The sequence below is a fragment of the Condylura cristata genome, unplaced genomic scaffold, assembly GCF_000260355.1.
Source record: "Condylura cristata isolate star-nosed mole 26May11 unplaced genomic scaffold, ConCri1.0 scaffold00024, whole genome shotgun sequence".
Classification (NCBI taxonomy): domain Eukaryota; kingdom Metazoa; phylum Chordata; class Mammalia; order Eulipotyphla; family Talpidae; genus Condylura; species Condylura cristata.
This window is the reverse complement of record NW_004567125.1, coordinates 14,385,825-14,392,861: the sequence shown is the minus strand read 5'-3', so window position 1 is coordinate 14,392,861 and position 7,037 is coordinate 14,385,825. Positions and strand designations below refer to the sequence as shown.

Below are 7,037 nucleotides of genomic sequence, written 5' to 3'. Positions count from 1 at the left end.
GGAGAGCAGAACAGGCAGATCGACAAAGTACACTGCTGAGGGGAGCAGTGGGTGGGTCAGGAGAGGTCTGCCGCGCCATGTGGTCACCTCTGGGGCAGGCGGGGATCGAACTCATGCGGAAGTTGCTTTAGCTTCTCAGTGCTGCGCTTTAACCTGCTGCGCCACCAGGGAAGGTCTGGTAATTCATTTTTAATGGCTGGCATGCACTACACCTTATCCATTCACCTGGAAGACATCACAGTCACTTCCCTAATAGTCTATTCTGAATGATGCTATGACCATATTTTTATTGAAGTAGTTCTCATATTCACCTGTCATACTTCAACTGATGTTACACTGAACTGTTCTCATCTTCCACACTGAAATCAATTAAAACTATTCTCGCGAAGAAACCATTTCATTTAAAGCCATGGATATTACTCAGTTGACCCCTTTCCTATAAAGGATTTCAGTAAAAATAACAGATGACTAATATATTTTGGTTTTGTGAATTACATCATGCTACCATTTCACCAACCATTTTTTTTTTTCAGTGAACCTAAGTCCAGGAAGTAGTCATTAAAAGCTCCACTACTTGTAATACAAAACCAACTTTTTTTTTTGGAGGGGGGTCTTCCCTGGTGGTGCAACAGGTTAAAGTGCAGCACTATGAAGCTATTTTAAGCCACCGCAGCACGAGTTTGACACCCCGGCCCTGGAGCTGACCCACATGGCGCAGCAGACCTCTTCTGTCTCCCTGCTGCTCCCCATAGCAGTGTACTTCATTGGTCGGCCTGTTCTGCTCCTCATTCTGTCTCTGGTGGGCCCTATCACTCCCCGCATTTCTGGGCTTGTACCTCAGTTCTTGTGTGCATAAATAAACAAATCTCTAAAACAACAACAATAACAATTTTTTTCTCCAAGACCTGAAACCCTGACAGGATTATCAGGGATTGCTGCTCAAATAAAATAATCTTCACTCAAAGGACACTTCCAAGGACTAAACAAATGTTAAGAAACTTATTTAGCCTAAAATTGGAAACAAAGTTAGCCCAGAAAAGATTAGACACACCATCTTTGTACTTTTTTAAGAATTTAGTTGTTATTAATACAATTAATTCATTTTTATATATTGTACATCATTTTTCATTTTTGCAAATGTCTGCTTTCTCCTCTCAGGCATAGTCCCCATGGAATTTCCATCACCAAGTCACCTGTGCACCATCCTCATAGTACTAGAGCTTTTCCCTCCCCTGCAGAATGCCTCTGATTTAGAGTTGCCCATTAATGTTGGTTTTTATTTTATTATAATTATTTTTTTCCAGATCTCTTATTTGGTTCCCCTATATTCCTCCTATAAATGAAACCATCTGATATTTTTCTTTTCCTTGTGGTTTATTTCACTGAGCATGATCCCTTGCAGCTCCACCATGTTGTTGCAAATGGCATGAGTTTATCTTTTTTTGATTGCTGAATAATATTCCATGGCATTTATGTACCACATATTCTTGATCCAGTCATCTGATTTTGGACATTTAGGTTGTGTGCATATCTTACCTATTGTAAACAGAACTGCAGTAAACATCGGGGTGCAGATATCTTTTTGATTAATGTTTTTATAGACATACCATTTTTTTAAGGTTTATGTATTTATGCATACAGAACTGGGGTACAGGCCAGAGGTGCAGGTGTGATGAGAGGATTCACCATAGTCGGAGTAGGGGGCAGAACAGGCAGATTGATGAAGTACAATTCTGAGGGAAGCAGCAGGCAAAACAGAAGAGGTCTGCTGTGCCATGTGGTTCACCTCCAGACAAGGATTGAACTGGAACCAAAGTGTCCAGAGCCAGCTTTGCACTGCTGTGCTTTAACCTGCCATGCCACCAGGGAGGGCCAACATACCATCTTTAAAATAAGATACATTTTTTAAAGAAGTGATACATATCTGTCACGTTCCAGTTATTCTCAGATGAGCAGAATAAGGCAGGTTGTTGTCACCGAGACTGCTGGTCATAGAATTTTTTCTTCCTGAAGTCTTAACCATGACTCTAGGCCAAGGAAGACGAAAGTACTCCCCCAGGTCTCCCCACCATCTCCCAAATGTTTATCCTCAGGATACAATGAGCATTTTTGGCTATTCTTTTAAATAAACTGATAGCCACACTGCATCCAGCAGATTTTTTTTTCTGCTAAAGAAGGTGGGTTATTATTATAGGGAACAATGGATTATTATTTGCAGTCCAAACCTCCAAACAAGCCCTTCCTTCATCAAGAAGCAAACAAAAGAAGTTCCTTGCTATTGTGGGCAGGCAGAAAAGTAGCCTCAGGGCCCTTGAGTTCAAAATGGACAAAGCACAAGACTGGATGACTGGACCAGCTTGTTCCAGGAAGCAACACTGGTGTGTAACCCTTACTGAGTCTGTGTGATTTTGACTCGTCTTCTCCAAAGTGGTGAGCAAGGAAAGCCACAGTCTTTAAGGTAAATAAACAAGGTTTCTCAAGGATTTTCTCAAACAAGATCCCTACCACAAAGCCTGTTTACCAAAAATGTTACCCTAAGACGTCATTTAAAGAAGGAACTAGGCCAAGTGTCCAAGTTTATAGGCACTGAATTTTCACCAAAAACACTAGACCCCTAAGTGGTTTTGGATCATCTTTTATTTAAGACAGAGTTAATCTAATTGTGCCAAAGCCAGTTAATAAGGGGCCTTTTAAAAGCATCCCCTTATTTCTTTGGCTAATTTGAATATGAATTTCAACTCTAATCCATCAGGTAGACACAGAAAAATAAAATGACTCCACGGGTCACTTCCTCTCACTCCTGGCTCTCTCTGTCTCTCCAACTCTACTCATAAGTTATCATTCTTAAAGATTCCCATTGGGCATAAGATGAACTTTCCCATACCCTGGTCTCTTGGTTTTCTCTTCTCTAATAGTCCACAGCAGCCACTTGCCCCCATGGTGGCACCCTAGAGCAGGGTGCTTCAATCTCAGCACCAATTGGCCCAAAGGATTCTTCGTTGTGGGGCTCTCCTTTGCATTGTGGGATGTCTAGTGACTTCCCTGGCTTCTACTAGATGTCTCTACTGTCTCCCCTCCCAGTTATGACAACCAAAAATGTCTCTGTACCTTGCAAATGTTCCCTCAGGGGCAAATTACTCCTGATTGAGACCACTGCCCTAGACTTGATCAACCAATACTTGTACCCCCACTTCAGACTTCTCTACTCTCTGACTTCTTGCAGTCTTTCCAGGGCATTTTCCCTAATACCTGGAATTCGTTCATCTTCTGTCAAATCAGAACTTAACATCCAAAATTCCTCCTGCCCATTTACAGTCTCTCATTTCCAGCATATCATTTGTTCCCTCAGATTAGATCCACAGAGTATCAGAAGCCTCACTCCTTGCCACATGCCATTATTTCCTTGCCTCAGTCTCCCTTGAGGGCAGTCACCTGGCCAAATCTCAATCCTGTTTAATCCCCTTCTCTACCCACAATGCATCTCTACCGGTGGCTGAGCACAGGTGGAGAGAAGCGTGCAACCCCACTGACTTATTTTACCATTAAGTTCAAGGCCACTAACTTCAAAGGGACTTCAATGCTGCCTGGCAGTGCTTCCACATTTCTGACTCCACCTGCTCTCCACCATCTTATTTCTATGTTATCCCTTCTCCTAACACCAGGGCTCTACCTTCTCCCTATTCTCATGCTCAGCTAATGACCACTTCCTATTTCACAGAAAACAGATGCACTCAGAAAAGCACTTCCCCATGACCCCATCACACCTGCCCACTCCAGTATCTGTGTCCATGTGGTCTCTCTTGCTCCACTGCTGTGCTGAGCATGCCTACAACTCCTCTTCTACTTCAACCTTCCCATTGTGCACCAGATCTCTTCTCCCTCTCCCAACTATTCTACTCACTTAAGGAACTTGATCCAGCAATTCTCTTTCTCCCAAATTTTTCACTCTCTACTGAGTTACTGCCATCAGCCATATCAATGCATATATTTTCCTAGCTATAGAGGGGAAATTTTTTGCATCTGAATTCCCTGTAGCTGTAGTCCCTTTGCCTGCCTCTATTTTATGTATCTTGTCTATACTCCTTTGGTCCAATTGCTCTTTTCTATTTTCTCTGGAGTAAATCCCTTCAGGCTTTTGCCCCCAGTCCTCCACAAAAGTTACTCTTATCTGGGTCTCCTTGGTGGTGCAAGGGTTAAAGTCTCAGTGTTATCAAGCTATCACCAGCCACTGAGGCAAAAGTTTGATTCCTGTCCAGGGAGCTGACCCACATGGCGCAGCAGATCTCTCCTGTCTCTCCTGTTGCTCCCCCCCACTCAGCAGTGTATTCAGTAGATTCGCCTGTCCCACTCCCCACTCTGTCTCTAGAGAATCTTCTCAGCTTCTGGCCTAGATCCCAGTTCTTAAATGCATAAATAATTTTTTAAAAACCAACTATTCTTATTAAGGAATCCAAGGGCCTCCATATAGACAAACCAATGGTTAATTCTCCAAACTGATCTTACTGATCTACCTGCAACACTGGCAGTTGACACACTCCCCCTCCATGGAGCAGAGTTTTTCCAGTTTGACTTTTGAAACAAACTTCTCTTATCTTGTCACTTGCTCCTTTTCTAGTTCTTCTGCCTTCTACATGTTGTAGGGTGCCAGATCATCCCTCCAACTTCTTGTTTAATATCTATTCTCTCAGTAACATCATCTAGTTTCAAGACTTTAAATCCCTCCTAAATGCTGATGAACCGTGTGTGTGTGTGTGTGTGTGTGTGTGTGTAGGCACATGCACAAATGTCTATTCAGCTACTTTACCTGGACCTAACTGACATCTCAATTTAATATGTCTAAACTGAATTCCTAATTCTTACCCCCAAAGTCACCCTTCTGTAGTCTTCTCCATTTCAGCAAACCCCAACCTCCCAGGGACTGAGACTCAACCCTATCCTTCTGGTTCTTCTTTTTCACAACTTAGCTCCATGCCATCACAAAGCATATCTCCACTTGGACACATTGATCTCAAAATTGATCTCCCCCTGCTGCTTTTAGTGCTATCATCTTGGTCCAAGACACATCATCTTCCTGGGGTTATCGCAGGAGTTTCCTAAATTGGTGTCTTTGCTTCTACCCTCACCCACTTCACTGTAACCAATCCAGAGACCAGAGAGATCTTGTTAAAATGAAACTCAGACCTCTTCCTTGCTCCTCTGCTCAAAACTCTCCAAGGGTTCCCCAAATAGGCCAGGATCAGCTCAAAGACCAAAACCCTACATGAGCTAAGTCCTGGACACCTTTCACCTTCTTTACCCCCTCAAACAGCCAGGACAACCTGTCACCATGCTGCTCCTCTCCCTGTGATGAATGCCCCCGAATAAAAGGAATGCTATGCACACAGAAACAGGAGGTATTCCAGAAGTCTGTGAGGCCCTGAGAGACATGGGAAGAGTGAGTGACTGTGTGCAAGGTTGAGAGTCCAGAGCTCTGCACCTGGAGCTGGGGGAGAAGTGTCAGGGAAGAGCCTTGCTCACAACTGCTCATGGCCCCCAGGTGCATCACAGAATCCTAAAGGACTTTATCAAGAACAGTTCACAGTTGCTACCATCTGCCATAAGATGAATGGTATCTTGTTAGGAAGTTTCTCCTGTGGGGGTAAAGAGAGAAACTAAAACACAGGTTTCCCTCTTAGACAACATTCCATGCAGTCCAAGCAAGGGATGAGTTCACTGTGTTTTTAAACAATCAGGAATGGTTTGCTTTGTCCAGTCTATTTGTTTTTTTTTTAGAGTGACTAGGAGTATTATGGAAATGCATAGTAAAATTATTGTGGAATCCAAATGGCTTGTCTCCAGAGTCATAAAAGAGTTTCTAAGGGCTAGTTAAAATGGCTAAAAATGCAAAGAACACTAAGATGTAAAGAAACTATTGTTCCAGTTTACTTCATTCCATGTCACTGTAGACTGGAATTCCAGTCTGAATAAGATATTAAGGTGGTTTTTCTTAGGGCTAAGATGTACTATCATTGTGACGACAATTACAGTACAGCAGTGTCAAAATTCACTGTGAAAAGTATTAAAGCTTTGGTTCAAAACCTCACAGATGAGGCAAAAAGAATCTCCTGTTGAGTCCTAGAAGAACCAATGACCTCAGGAATAAAAACAGAAATGAAATAAAAAGATTCAGGGACATATGCATGTTTTATATCCTCCCAATTTTGGATTCTGAGTTACCTATTAATTTACCTGTTAACTTCAGCATGGTAGTGGGAACTGCACTTACTTTCTTCCTGAGTAAGGGTGCTTGCTAAGTTACACTAGAGTTCAAAGGGCAAGAAAAAACAAAACAACCCATCTCCTAGAGTACTCTTGGAAAGAAAGATCTTTGAAATGCACCACTCTGTTCAAAGGTACCATTTGGCAGTGAATGGTATTAACTCCCAAAGTAGGAAAGCAATTCAAATAAAGCAGCTTGCAAGTTCATTGCCAAGTAATCAAAAACTCTGTTGCCATCAATTGACCATTTCTATAGAAGGGTCATTTCTATAGCACAGGTGACACCCAAAGTTGATATTCCATTTTGGAAGGAGAACCAGAACAGTCGGGAGGTGGGAAGTAGACTGTGAATGACAATCTGGACTACAAAACAACATTCATTCATAACATCCACAAAGAAGAAGAACACATTCAATAAGGGTCTGTCCAAGAAGCTATTTGCTGACATGATCTATTCTATTGATAACATGCTGAATTATCGAAGTATACAAAGTCAATAATGCCCTCAACTAACATATCAAGATGATTTAACACCAAATAAATTTAAGCTTTTATACAATAAAATCAACAGAAATATCCTGGAGTAGCATCATTACAAACAAATAAACGTTTTCATGGTCTACCCAGGGAACCTGCAATGTATTGAATAAAGCAATTCCTGGTCATCTCACTGCTGGGTCCATTTACAGTACACTGGTCTATAACAACCTTATCCTTTAAAAATACCCACCAAAGCAGCCCAAATGCCCAAAAGTAGATGACTGGATAAAAAAGATGTG

The 7,037-nt window shown here is 42.0% G+C and overlaps 1 protein-coding gene across 3 annotated transcripts in view; it reads right to left on the bottom strand.

Moving 5' to 3' along the window:
* The window catches only part of MPZL1 (myelin protein zero-like 1), a 53,291-nt gene that overhangs the window by 17,593 nt on the left and 28,661 nt on the right, over nucleotides 1-7,037 (bottom strand). The window lies entirely within an intron of this gene.